The following is a 15,160-nucleotide window of genomic DNA, read 5'->3' on the forward strand; positions in this document are numbered from 1 at the left end:
GTTGCCCAGAAGATACCAGATGTGCTTTCTTCACTTGACTGCTCAAGTGACAGTTATTACCTGCCCCCTGGCAACTTGGTTGTTGGTCATAAACCAGAACCTCAAACCTCATCCACCTGTGGCTTCCATGGCCTCAAACTCTATTGTATTGTCTGTCACCTGTGGGTGGGTAAGAGGGGGAAAGCTCTGGAGACTACTGTCTTTGAGTTGTGGGGATAGTGTCTTTGGTGTATCCTGGGTAGGTTAGTTCCTGTGGAGGTCTGGGTCATTGCTGGGGGCTGGAGGGAGCACCCTGTGCTATACAATTTTGGAGTGAGAAGCTGACCATGCATCTCCTGCCTAGTCAATCTCCTTGGGTCCTCCGTGACAATTCAGAATTGCTGCTTCCATGACAGGGAGGTCATGACATTGAGAGTGTGATCTTCCAGAATGACTGTGGAAACAAGAAGACCTGGTGGCAGGCAGAGAATGGTAAGGGTGCTGGCATGACCCTATGTGGGAGCCTCAGGTCATGGCCCGATTATGGATTAGAACTTAAAGTTGTCACCATTCATCTGAACCTAAAGGATGTCTCTACCCATTTCATTATGGTGAAAAGTACCCCAGAGCCAAAGCCTTAAGGCTTGCCCAGAAAATGCTGAACCTGTGCCTCCATACTTGATGATCATCAGTGATGCTTATCCCTGGTGACCCAAGGCCTCCTTCCTGTGTGCAGACATTCTACCCAGTAGCTCTGCTCTTTGAGCACTCAGTGGACCATGGCCACTCCTAGCACATGTACCAAGGCTTTGCCAATAATTGTTCATGCTTCTTTCCTGGGATTCTATCCTGTCCCTGTCCACAAAGTCATGACCAGTATTACTTGGACATTGAGCCTTCCACTGAGGGCAGGGTCAGCCCCAAAATGGAAGTGGGGGCTGGGTGAAACCAGAGGCCGAAGACTGCTTCCTCCTCTTAAATAATTTTCAAAGTTCTAGACCCTGCCATTCTAGTGGAAGACCCAAATAATCCTGTGCCATTGGAATATCAGGGCAAAGCCAGATACTGTGGGGAAATAAGGTCCTACCTGGGGATCTGCACTGACAGGGCTGGGCAGGCAGGCTAACCAGCTCAGTTTCCCAGGGTCATTTTCTAGCTCTGCCCCATCAGGGTCCTTTATTGTGGTCCCTGGGTTGACTTCCCATTATTGTTTCCCATGCCTGTGCCCAGAGCATAGGGATTGCAATGGGGAACCATCTCCATCTATCTCCTATCTCTACCCCATCACTGAACCCCTTTATGGAGCTCCATTGTAGTCCTTTGTTACTGTCCCCATTGTTGTCCTCATTTCTGCTTCTATCACTGTCCCTCATAACTGTCCCCCATTGTGGTCCTCCTGTCATTGCCCCCCCCCCAGATTTATGATCCCTTCCTGTTAGTCCCTCTTGTCCCTGCAGTTGCCTCTAGGTGGCACCAAGGCATCTCTGGTATGAACCCTTCCTTGTAAATAAGTGTTTTGTTAAAGGACTAGAGAGCTATATAATCATAACCAGCAGAGTCAGTCCAGGAGGATACCACAGAAGGACAGAATCTAAACAAGACTACTCTACATGCACTAGGTACTCCCTCCCTGCTTTAATTTCAGCCATTACTAACTGCTTATCCTGGGCCCTCACATTTGGTCTGCAAGCTGCAAAGGAAAGAGGGGAGGCCTGTAGAGGAAAGAGACATGAGATAGCCTCATCTTGGTGTTTAAAGTGCAGAGCAAAAAGAGGAATCAGGGGCCCATCCCTTCATCAATTTGTCCATTTAATAAGGTTTCTTTGAACCCCACCCTCTGTCAGGTATTTTCTAGGTAGTTTGATGGGTATCTCTCTTGTTGGAGCTAACATGAAAGCAAGAAAGACAGTTGATAAATAATGAAACCAACTGATAACTTATGTGGTTAAACTGGATAATATGCAGGTTTATAGTTTGGATGAAGACCTCAGGAGTGAATTTTTTTTTGGGGGGTACTGGGGATTGAACCAAGAGGTGCTTAATACTGAGCCATATCCCCAGCCCTTTTAATTTAATTTAATTAACATTTTTTATTTTTATTTATTTATTTTTTTGGTACCAGTGTTGAACCCAGGGGTGTTTAACCATTAAGGCACATTCCCAGCCCTTTTTAAATTTTGAGACAATGTCTTACTAAGTTGCTTGGGGCATTGCTAAGTTGCTGAAACTGCTTTGAACTTGTGATCCTTCTGCCTCAGCCTCCTGAGCTGCTAGGATTACAGGTGTGTGCCACCATGTCTGACTAGGAGTGGAATCCTTTACTGCATTTGGGGAAACAGTTTTCAGATACCTAGAGATGCCAGAATGAAGTGTCTAGGAAGTAGTGAGGATGTACAGGAGCAATATCAGAGCAGGAAAAAGGGAACTCTCAATACAGTGGTGGAATTATCACCATTAGGGAGGCTGTAGTTATCCTAGTATAGTACACTCAGGAGATCAGGGATGGGGGAGTCCCACAGCATGGGTGCTTGAGGAGGTCCTTGCTTTCTGCAAGGATGCAGAAAGACAAGAGACTACCTGCTATTCCTTCCCCTCCATCCCAGCCATAGAGGGGTGAGGCACCTGACATCTGACCTCTGTGTCTCCAGCACTCCTGCATGTGACTAGTTCCATGTGAACTTCCCCAAAACAGCATATACTAGGTGACAGGCCCCTGGGAGTCCCAAGGGACACCCCTTCTATTACCATGTCCTCTATGAGTTCAAGGTTGGAAGCAGTTGCCATGCCATGATTATAACTCTAAGTGCAGGCCTGCACCTGGGGCTCCAGCCAATGTGGAAGGCATGGTAAGAACTATGGGAGGGGCATCTTGTGGTGGACCAAGGCAGACCCTTTTTACCATCCTCCCTGCTAGGTCTGACAGCACCATACAGTTTTGCATTTATCATCACCATATAGCTGGTGTTTACTGAGTACTGTCAGAACCTGAAAGAGGACCCTCATGTCATGCAACAGAATCTGGGCACCCTCATTCCTTCCCCAGGTAGTTGCCATGTCCTACTCTGCCTGCCATACTTGCCATGGGTCAGCCCACCCTATATCTACCTTTTTAGTTCTGCCCCAGAATATGAATGGCATGAACATACCTGTAGTTGTCACTTTGACATGGCTGTGTATCTATCATCTGGCAATGTGAATGGAGGGGTGTGTGATTTGTGTCAGCATAGGCCAGGGCTTCTCCCACTGTGAGTCTAGGGAGGATCCCTGTTCCCCTTGATCCTACAAATATGAGTCCTCCAACCTCCAATCCCAACTCTGATCCTGATTCTTCAGCTCCATGGTGACTTTTCATCCTACAAATATGAGTCCTCCAACCTCCAATCCCAACTCTGATCCTGATTCTTCAGCTCCATGGTGACTTCTGACCTAATTGCATCCTTAACTTCTGACCACTGATCCAGCCTGTAACTCTGACCCTGTGGGTGACCTGGAAGGGATTTGTGAATCCATGTTGGGTCAGTGCTGTGACTCCTGAAAGCCTGGTCCCTATGTCATGAGTTCCACTAAAACTAACAGCTGCCAATGTGAGCAACCCTCAGGTGATTCCCCACGTCATTTTAGATCTTTCCCCAAACACTGACCTGATAATACATGTACCACCTACCCCGTGGCAGTCCTATCAGAAATCTGAGTACCCTATGCCTTAACCTGCAGGTGCAAACCTCAGGGCCAGGCCCCTGGCACTCATGCCTGTGATCCTTATAACAATACAAGGCACTGCAAACACTGTCTCTGGATGGCAGACTGAAGGAGTTGTCTGGCAAACCTTGACCCAACCTTTGATTTGACCTTGACCTTGGGTGCCAAGCTTCTAGGAGTTTAACAAGTATAAGGCTAGATAAATAATGACTGTAACTGAGAGTGGTGGTGCATACCTGTAATCTCAGCGACTCAGGAACCTGAGGCAGGAGGATCACAAATTTGAGGTCAGCCTTGTCAGTTTAATGAGACCCTGTCTCAAAAATAATATGGACTGAGAATGTACTCAGCAGTAAAGCTGAGTACATGATTCAATCCCCAGTACAAAAAAGAGAGTGAGAGAAAGAGAAAGCAAAAAAATAAGGAAAAGATATAGTAACTGTAGATTGTTATCTGAGCCTTACACATGGTGGATACCATTTACTGACCGGGTCAGTCGTACCATAGCTACCCTCAACTAGTATATGCCCTCAGGTGGGAGTTTTAGGAATGAAAGAAAGAAAGTGATTAAATATGTTAAAGCATGTTATAACAGTACTGTATACTGAATTTAAAGATGTTTCATTGCAAATTTGGAAGAAGACAGCCCAAAAGAATAACTCCATCCGCTTTTCCCCAAGTCCATGATACTAAAGATTAAACCCAGGGATGCTCTACCTCTGAGCTACATCCCTACCCATTTTTATTTTTTATTTTGAAACAGGGTCTTGCTAAGTTTCCTAGGCTGGCCTTGAATTTGCAATCCTTCTGCCTCAGTGTCCCAAGTAACTGGGATTACAGGCATGCACCACCACACCCAGCACTTCTTGCCTTGAATGTTAGAACATTATACACCATTTGTATAATTTTTTATTTAACTCTGGCTGTGTCCTATATTCATTACCCCACCCCACCCCCTCTTTCTTTCTCTCTTTCTCTTATCTCCTTCTTATCTACTTCCGTTAAGCCTAACAGGATTGTACCAGGGCGCCCCCCTTTCCCTCTCAGCCACAGACAAAGGAGCATTCAAGCTTCCTGTCCCTTCACAGACAGTCCCAGTATATAACTTCAGAGGTCCCTAACCCTCCTATTCCTGTGAGGATTTCCTGCCATTGCCCCACCCAACTGTTCTCTCCTGGCGCCTGAGTTCTGATGTCTGAGCACTACCCTCAGGTTGCCAGACCTGTGACTGTGACTTTGGGGACTTCTACAACAATGGGTATAAGAAAGCACCTGAGAGTCAGAGTAAAGTGGCAAAAATCCAGAGTTCTTGCCCACTTTCTACCCCTGTGCTTGCTTAGGTGTTCTTCAGGGAAGGGTGTCTGCTTATGCCACCTCTATGTCCTTGGCCACCACTACCATGAGCTCCATTCTGGGTACTTCTGTGTTACCCTTGACCAGGCCACAGCTGAGGTGCATCTTGAACAGGCAGGGCCTTTAGCCAGCTAACCCCTGGCTGCTTGTGAGTATCTAAGAGCATCAGAGACTGGAAGAAATCAAGTTTCAGACATTGGAACTGAGGAGAGATTTAGTGTCCAGAGAGAAGTATTTGGCAGAAGAGGTTGAAGGTTAGGAAAGTTAGGAAGATTAGGAAATCCAGGTGGGGTTTGTCAGCATGGTTGAAGGTTCAGTGTCTTAGAGTCTGTATAGTTCCTAGGACAGTGTGGGAGAGGATGGAGCAGAAAGGTTGAGGATACTGACACCCATTTGTTTCAGTGTGTCCTCTGGCCTACCTCAACCCACTTACACAAGATCAAGGGACTGCTCCTGACTGTCCAAGGACTGGGCTCACTGCCCCCTGCTGTTGCCTTCTACCCTCCTACTAGGTTGGGCACCTGCCATGTGTAAATGAGTTGCCTGGATTGAGGTCTGTGGACCCTGGGGCTGGAGTTCTACCAGGCCAGCTACATAGCAGGGGTTGAGAAGCATCATGAGGTTCATCTGATCTTGCCCTTCTTGCAGCATATGAGTATAATCTGAACACCGAGCATTCCTTGCTGGGTGGGCATTGTTCCTGCTGTCTCCACATCATTTATTATATCTTTGACCACTGCAAACCTGGAATGGATGAACTTTGGGCCTATTGGCTATAGTGATAAGCTTTTGGGCCCGTGAATATCGAATCAAGAGCCAACCATTACTTCCCCCAAATGAGTTTATTGCCCTCTCACTACCTACAGATTACCACTACCATGCTGAGAGTGCCACCAGTGCCATCTACAACCCTGTAAGTGGACATGCATATGGTATGCCACTAGGACTTGCTGGTCACGTTGAGACCACTGTCTCCCCCATTGATGGGGCTTCCCACACTGCCATCTCTATGCCTGCAATGAGCATGCTGAGTTGTGCCACCCATTTATAGCCTGCCATGGGGCTACCAGTGCTCAACACTGTGAAAGGTGAGCACTCCCATTGGATATGTTGGGAAGAAATTCTGATGAGTGGATTATTATGTGTGCTACTGTCTTCAGGTGTTTGGATGACTACTGTGGAAACACTACTCTGGCTTGGGCCCTGCCTCTTGCCTTGGGTACCCTGACTCCGGCCTCTATTAAGGAGTTCTTGGACTGTCATGCTCCCAACACAAACAATTATCTTGGAAGATCAAAATGAAAATTCAACATGCTGCCCCAGCCGAAGCTCCACAACCCCAAATTCCTATTCCTCATCATAGTTTCCTTTAACTTCCAAAAATTAAAAATCTCTTTTTATTTCTGCGTTAAGAAAAAAGGAGTTCCTGACATGTGGACAGCACAAGTGGGTATGTCCTGTGCCTCTGTGCACCTGGCTATGCAGATGAGGCACAGTTGGTAGTGGCAAACCCACAGACCTAGTCACTTGTTTACAATCTGACCAGGTCCACACAACAAATCTTTGTCCATTCTACCTATTAGTTTTTCATCACTGTGATCAAAATACCTGATAAGAACAACTTAGAGTGTAGTTAGGTTTCAGAGGTTCTGTCCATGTTCAGCGGACTCCATTGCTCCGAGCCTGAGGTATGGCAGAACATTATAGCAGAAGGTGATGATAGAATAAAGTACTCAGTTTTTGGCAGCCAGGACACAGAAAGAACACCATGATCCAGGGACAAGATATAGAATGCTCAAGTGTATGCCACCAGTGACCTACTTTTTCCACAATTACCACCTAGTAATCTATTCATATTTTTAACCCATCAAATGGATCTCTCATGATCTGTCCATTTCACTTCTGAACATTCCTTCATTATCTAACATGAATTTTTTGGGGGGACACCCCACATTCAAACCTTAACACCACCTATATGCTAAACTGTAGGTTGGACACCTATCTTTACTGTTCCTTTTTTGTGAAAGGAGGGCAGTGTAAGCCAGTGTTATGGTTTGGATCTGGAATGTCCCCTAAAGGCTCATGTGTTGAAGGCTTGGTCCCCAGTGCAACAATGTTCAGAGGTGGAGCTTTGGGATTGGATCATAAAGGTTTTAAGTTTATAAATTGATTAATTAATTGATGTATTCATAGCTGAATGGATTGTTGGGAGGTGTTGGAAACTGTAAAAGGTAGAACCTAGTTGAAGGTTGAATGTTCTTGGGAGTGTGCCCTTTGGAATTATATCTTATTTCCTGCTCTTTTGCGCTCGCTCGCTCTCTCTCTCTCTCTCTCTCTCTCTCTCTCTCTCTCTCTCTCTCTCATTCCCGGTGACCATGAAATGAGAAGGTTTTCTATGCCATGTCCTTCCACCGTAATGTTCTGCCTCAGCCCAAAGCAGTGGAGTCAGCCAATTTTGGACTGAAACCTCTGAAACCATGTACCAAAATAAATATTTCCTCCATAAGTTGTTTTTCTCAGGTATTTTGTTACAGCAACAAAATGCTGACCAATCCAATCCAGCCAGGAAGATGGGCTATAATGTAACTATTATAGGTATGTGTGACCCACAGGCCCAAAGAAAACCCACATACACACCAATTCTAGCCTCCACTGTGACCACTACTCCTCCAGCTACTTTGGGTTTCCTTAGCCATGAGAAAACCCCTCATTCTGGCCCTTCTAGTACAATAATGTTGATTCCCGTGATCCTGCTGCCTATGATCTTCTCAGTGGGCACTACCAGTGCTTGTTTGTATCATAGTGATAACCTGTATGTGACCACTGTAGAACAGCCTGTGTCCAGGCAACTGCTAACTTCAATGTGTGGGTGGTGTGGATGAGGACATTCCCAAAAGACTGAGAGTGGTTTTTCCTCTGCAGCTCCTGCCAAAACCTTTTCTCTCTCAGGCTTAACCTTTGACCCCAGGGCACTGATCCCATATGTTTCCTATCTCACCTGAAGCCTGCTTCTGCAGTCATATTAGTGGACAGTGCCCCTGTAACTGTAGCACTTGGGTAGACTACAGACACTGCAACTCCTCTGTTTTGGAACCTTGGGAAATTCTGGGACCATGAGCTTTGTGGCTGTCATGCCCAACACATTTTGCAACCAATGTGTCACCCAGTTTGTAAGCCTATGTTCTACTGTGGTATTAGGCAGGTGTGAGCAAACATGTGCCTTCCTATGACTGCATGTGACTTGTCAGTGTCTATGTGACCATCAACACTGGTGTATATGACTGAAAACAGTGTATGTGTGAGTCTGTGCTCTTGCATGACATTAACTATGAGCTAATAGCAGAGCCTGGGAAGTGTGGATATGGACTGCATTAACCTGACCCCATGTGCACCCATGTACAGTGTGTGAACAAACCACTGAAAGTGGGTCATGGCAAGCAGTGAGTATGATGGGTGAGGGATTGTCGGAGCTAGGAAGGAGCCAAGAAGGCACAGGCAGAGAGTTAGGATTGAGATCTGGCACAGGCAGTGCAGGATGGCCTTGGGAAATAAGTGTTTCCAAGAAAAGAGTAGTGAGTGAATGGGGTGAGTCCTTGTATTAGTCAGCTTTTCATTGCTGTGACCAAAATACCTGACCAAAACAACTTAGAGGAGGAAAAGTTTATTTTGACTTATAGTTTCAGACATTCAGTCCGTGATGGGTCAACTTCATCATTCTGGGTCCAAAGTGAGTCAGAATATCATGGCAGAAAGTTGTGATAGAGGTGTGTGTTGCTCCATTTGTGGAAGCTAGGAAGCAGAGAGAACAGAAAGGGGCTACAGGGAAGATGAACCCTTCCTGAATTATGTTCTTGCAGTCTTGGTGAGGTAGAAGTTAGACTCAGGAGGTGTGGGAGGTATGGGAGTGAGGGCGTAGAGACTCAGAGAGCATGCAGCTCAGGACATAGAGGATCAAAGCATAGCAGGTTAGGAGATGAAAACTCAGTGGGCCAATGTGAAGCATGGACTGAAAATGTGGGGATGGTGGAGATTGGTCAAGAGTGGTCAAGAGGTCAATACCAGAGAAGGCAGGAGGGAGAGACCCTCAGCCAAATGCAATAGTGAGTGATGCCTGGGGCAAGAGCAGAACTAAGAGAAGACTTGGGTGTGCACCTGTGTATGCTGTGGCTGAGGCACTCATATTTTTTTCTCTTCTGAAGAAGCTCTTATCTCTTTTGATTTGTCTGTACTCTCTTTTCCTCAAGTATTAAGTCAATACTTCTGAAGAGCAGGATTTGTGGGTCACATGTACTCCTAGTGTCAGGATGGATATTGGGTTGACCCAGGAGTGCAGAGGCAAGAAGGGTATTCCACAGACCATCAAGAGGGATAAGACTACAGAGTGGGAGAAAATCTTTGTCACATGCACTTCAGATAGAGCACTAATCTTCAGAATTTATAAAGAACCTCAAAAAACTTAACACCAAAAATAAAAATAACCTGGGCTGGGACATAGTTTAGTTGACAGAGTGCCTGCTTGCATGCACAAGGCCCTGGGTTCAATCCCCAGCACAACACACACAAAAAAAATACAAATAACCCAATCAATAAATGAGCTAAGGAACTGAGCAGATACTTCACAGAAGAAGATACACAATCGATAAAAAAAAAAATGAAAAAATGTTCAACATCTCTAGTAATTAGAGAATGTAAATCAAAGCTACCCTAATATTTCATCTCACCCCAATTAGAATAGTTATTATGCAAATTACAAGCAACAATAGGTGTCGGCAAGGATGGAGGGAAAAGGCACACTCATCCATTGCTGTTGGGATTGCAAATTGGTGCAGTATGGAAAGCAGTATGGAGATTCCTTAGAAAACTTGGAATGCAACACCATTTGACCCAGATATCCCACTCCTTGGCCTATACCCAAAGGACTTAAAATCAGCAAATTACAGTGACACAGCCACATCAATGTTTATAGCAGCTCAATTCACAATAGCTAGATTGTGGAACCAATCTGATGCCCTTCAATAGATGAATGAATAAAGAAACTATGGTATATATCTATAAAGAAGAATAAAATTATGGCATTTGCAGGTAAATGAATGAGTTGAGAATATCATGCTAAGTGAGATAAGCCAATACCAAAAAATCAAAGACCAAATGTTTTCTCTGATAAGTGGATGCTGATATGTAATGGGGGGGCGCAGGTGTAAAGGAAGAATTTAGGAGCTTCAGATTGTGTAGAGGGAAATGAGGGGAGGGGAGAGGGCAGGGGGAATGAAACATGGTGGAATGAGACAAACATCATTACCTTATGTACACGTATGATTACACAAATGATGTGACTACCTTGTACAACCAGAGAAATGAAAAGTTGTACTCCATTTGTGTACAATTAATCAAAATGCATTCTGCTGTCATGTATAACTAAGTAGAACAAACAATAAAAAAAAGAAGAGAGAGGTATGAGGCTACCCTGAAGGGCCACAGAGTGTGGAGTGATAAGGGAGAAGGTGACGTTTCCCTGAGGGAGAACATAGCACATTTCTTGCTGTTCCCCCTCAAAAATCTTAAAGAAATACTTGTGAAAATATTTGTTTAAAAAAAAAATAAGAAAATAGTTGGCAAGCCTAGCTAGAGGATTCCCACAGAGAAGACCCCTTGGGTAGCTCTTTCCTAATCCTGGTTATCCCTGACTGGGTTTTAGAGCCCCTACAGTTCTGTGTTGTTTTCTTGTTCAAAGCCTGCTGTGCATGCTCGCAATATAGCTCAGTGACAGAGCACTTTTCTAGCATGTGCAAGACCCTGGGTTCCATCCCCAGCACAGCCAAACAAGTAACAAAGTCTGCTATGCAATATGGTCTCTCTGGTCAGATGGAAGCCAGTGCCCATGGCAATTCTCAGCAAGTGAGGACTGGTGTGCACTCTCACACTTACAAGTCGTTCTTGAAGGTGAGGCTAGAGCTAGCGCCATCAGGATCTTGAAAGTGAGGCAGGGCTAGTGCCCTGTGCTCTCAGCCCTGACCTTCTCTCTCTCCTGCAGGCTGTGCCTATGACCTACAGGGTTCCATCTCACACACATGGGTGCCTGCCTCTGCAGAGACGGTATCTCAGGGTTGAAGTGCCAGATATGTGCCTGTGGCTCCAGATGTTCCTTCTCATCTCCAGATGTTCCTTTCTGTAGGTTCTGTTCTATCTGCTTCACTTCCTGGGATTAAACACTTGGCTCTACTTCAGTTGTAGGTGGCAGTTGTGGCCTAGGAGGTGGCTGTCCTATGCCAGGGGATTCCTGACTGTGGTGATAGGGGCCAAGATGGGGTACTGCAGCAGGTACAAGTATTCCTGGAGTCTCCTTCACTCCCTGTGAGGATTCCACAGCAACTTAAAGAGTAGACAGTTGGACACAGGCAAGGAGTCCTGGGATTAGGAGGCAGGGAAGTCTCCAGTCAGAGTCAGGGATACAGAAGGTCACAGTTGGTCTGTTTAGTCGTGGTTCTGGGAGTCAGATGGTTTTCTCTAAGTGAGGAATCATGGAGCAAAGGGCACCTCTGGTCAAACTAATGCTCCATTCCCTCACAGGAGGAAAATGACTATATTGACATAGACACTGTGGGCCACAGAATAGCTTGTAGCCAAAAGAGAGTTGTATGTAGATCAGGAGATAGCAGGAATGCATGGAAGTATTTATCCTGGGAACTAGATCATGTCAAGGGCTTGACCTGGCCCCAGAGGGCCATAGGAACCCAAGGTGAGTATAAGTGGGCAGCTGGTGAAGGGGACTAGGCAGGAGGAAGGAACCAGTGTACTGTGTATGTGGGGTACACAGGAAGTGGATTACTCCTGTCTCATGGAATTTAACCTTGAGAACTCTTCTATCCACCCTTCCCATCCCCTACACATGCTGAAGCCCAGACCTCTTCCCAGGAGATAATGCTCACAGTCCAGGCTATTGCTGCACTTAGAAGATCAGATAGCCTCCTGAGGCAGGTCTACATGCCCAGCAGTAGACAGAGAAATTTCTCTGGAGGATAGGGGGGCCCACAAGAGGAGTTAGTTATATGGTGGTTTGAAAATGAAGGAGTTAGCTGATAGGGTCCAGATGCCACACTCACGGATCACAGTCAGAAGTGGAATGATGGGTAGAGATATAGATTACTATGAAGGTGTTGCCTAGTGAGAACTTTCTCCAGAGTATGCTGGGTATAAGGCAACAGGAAATCTGGGACATGCACTGTCATTTTGTTTGCAGGAATATAAGCATCAGGACTTAAGCTGACCTGTGTTCTTGAGAACCCCTTGCCTTGGGACCTTGCCCACTGCCCAGTGGGCTCTGATTGCCTTTTACAACTTTTCCTGTAGCCTGTATTTAACAGTCACAGCCTTGGAGCAGCAACAGCAATGGGTACAGAGCCATGGGGACTATGGATGGGAGTCACAGGGGGAGCCACAGGAGACTGTGGTTCAGACATGGAATTGTAGGAGACACAATTTACATCTTACTCCCACTCCTATCAGCTACAACAAATCCAGGAAACAGCAAGAAATCCAGGCACAGGAAACATGGCATTGTTCAAAGGGCCTGTGAAGCGTGGCTGCCATGGCTCCTATGCAAACAACAATTCAGATCATCCAGTGCTTCCTTATGGGTACATGTCTACTTGTTACATGTCTGTTCACAACTGGTGGGGGCAAGTGGCCATCCAGGATATTGTCATGAAACTCCTTCCAGAATGAGTATTCATAGGGCTGACCAGGGATCAGTGGTGGTGGTGGGGCCCTAGTATGCTGGTAAATGTTTGACAACTGGCTGGGAATCAGGGGTACTGATTTGTAGACTTTATTAATTTTCATGGTGTAAGTAATCCTACTATGACTGATTTCAGTCTATGTACCATTTAACAACTAATTTGCAAAATTCTGAAATTTCACATTTTTTTTGGTAAGTTTTTTTTTTTGTTGTTGTTTGTTTTTGTTTTTGTTTTTGCATGCCATTGGGTAGTTGTGAGGTAGAGTCAATGAGAAGTTAGAGTCAGGACTCATTTGGTGAGGTATCAGGATTCAGGGTTCAACATTTCTACTCCCTTCCCAATAGATGAAGGTGCAGCTGTTACAAATGTGGAGCTGGTGTCATAATATGGCTAGCTGTGTTCCTCCTGCAAGGTGAGGCAGCAGGCATCACCTTATTGCTGGATCAGATCCAGGGTGCTTCCCTTGCACTAGATGCTGTGGGCCTGGATCTGCTCAGAGCTGGAGACATCCTCCCTCATGCCCAGCAGACCAGGTGAAGGGTTAGGAGGTTGGAGGTAGAGCTCAAAGGGTGGGTATAAAAGGGAGCCCAAAGGAGAATCTTGTGCCCTTCAGGTGAGGGTCCAGTCAGGACCAATGGCTGGATGTTCAGAGGGTTCTGACTGAGGTGGGGGTGCAGAGCAAGGGCTGTGGGTAGCCATTTAAAGCCTGGAGGCCAGTGTATAGGATGTAATAACCCATTTGTCCCCCTCATCTCCCTTGCATCCATGTTCAATGATGGCTGTGATCCGCATTCTCTCCTGATAATGTGAGTATTCAACCTAGTTGCTAGCTTAATGTGACCTTTCTATAACTCCCAATATTTGCACCCCACCGCGCCCCCGCCCCATGTGGCAGGGTGCCTGGCGGTTGATATCATCTTAGTCCTGGAGTATCTGTCTTGGGCAGCTGAGGCCCTCAGGACATGTTTTGCTCTGAGTCAGTAACAGGCCCCAGAGAGAAGAACAGGCACCATAGGCCATAGGCATGACTGGGGTCCTAGCCAAGGAGAGATTCAGAACAGTGGGAATTGGGTCTTGGGGACCCCTCTGGAACAGTGGGAAGTGGAGATGAGGCTAAGGCTTGGCTAGAGACTGCTGGAGCAAGGTCTCAGTTCTTAAGTCCCTGTCCCTCAAGACCTTAGGCAATGATAAATGGGTCATTAGGATCTGAGTAGAGTGGGGTTTCACGTCCGGATCTGCTCTAGGAATCATTGATGGTCCAGGTGGCTGTGACAGAGCTGCAGGAGGGTACAGGGATCAAAGTCTGGCTCAAATGAACTGATTCTCAGGGTTGGAGTGCCTTCTGGCACAGAATGAGCAGGCACTGGGCAAGAAGGTAGCCACCCTGAAAGAAGGCAGGCCCTGGAGCAGCAGGCAGCAGAGCTGCTTGAGTACATGTGGCTGGGTACCAATGCATATGTCACCCTGCTGACTGCCATCTATGAATGCCAGCCAGGACTCTAGGAACACCTGGGTAGCTCAGTGAGACCCCATAATGACCCAGAAATTCCTTGATCTTGAGAAAACAGAGACCCGACTTAGTGCTCGCTGACCTTGAGTGAGCCCTATGTGACCCCATCATGTCCGCTATTTGTCCTCTGACCTTGAGAGAACAGAGAGATTCTGTAACTCCTTAAGGCATCTAGTGCCCCTAAGCCTATTAGACCTTTATCTCTGAGTGATCTAAACTACTACTTCTTTTTCCCCTTGTGTTGGGGATTGAAACCAGAAACACTCTACCACTAGGCTATATGCCAGCCCTTTTTATTTTTTATTTGTGACAGAATCTCAATAAATTGCTGAAGCTGGTCTAGAACTTGCAATCCTCCTGCATCAGCCCCCGTGGGTCACTGCAGAAATTTAGAGTGATCTAAACTTCTGAGTTCGACTGTACATCTGAAATCCATAGGTTAACCACATGACAGTCACCTGGTGGACTGGAGACTACTCTGGTGATACCAAAAGTCCAGTAGATTGACTGCCCCGCCCCCATGCTCCTTTGTGAAGTAAAGTGGATCCCTGAGGAACTCCCAGTTTTACCCCTGCCTGGGGCTGGCAGTTTCGGGTAGTCCTTGCCTTGCCCCAGACAGTACGATACATCTGTAGCGGCTCAAAGCAAGCCTGACCCACCCTGAAGACCCTCAGTCTCCTTAGACAGCACCCCCCAACCCCCGCCCCAGCCCCGCCTCCGCCACGGTCCCCAGGGCCTGGGTGGGGCACGCGCCTGCCGGTCGCGCGCATTCCAACTCCGAGGCCCGGAGGGCTGGAAGGTCCGGAGCGGATTAATAGCCCAAAGAAGATCCGGATTTATTAGTTGCTTCTCAGTCTAGTGTCCGCCACCTAGTGCCCATTTT

Source organism: Sciurus carolinensis, chromosome 9 (genome assembly GCF_902686445.1).
Source record: "Sciurus carolinensis chromosome 9, mSciCar1.2, whole genome shotgun sequence".
NCBI classification, from domain to species: Eukaryota; Metazoa; Chordata; class Mammalia; order Rodentia; family Sciuridae; genus Sciurus; species Sciurus carolinensis.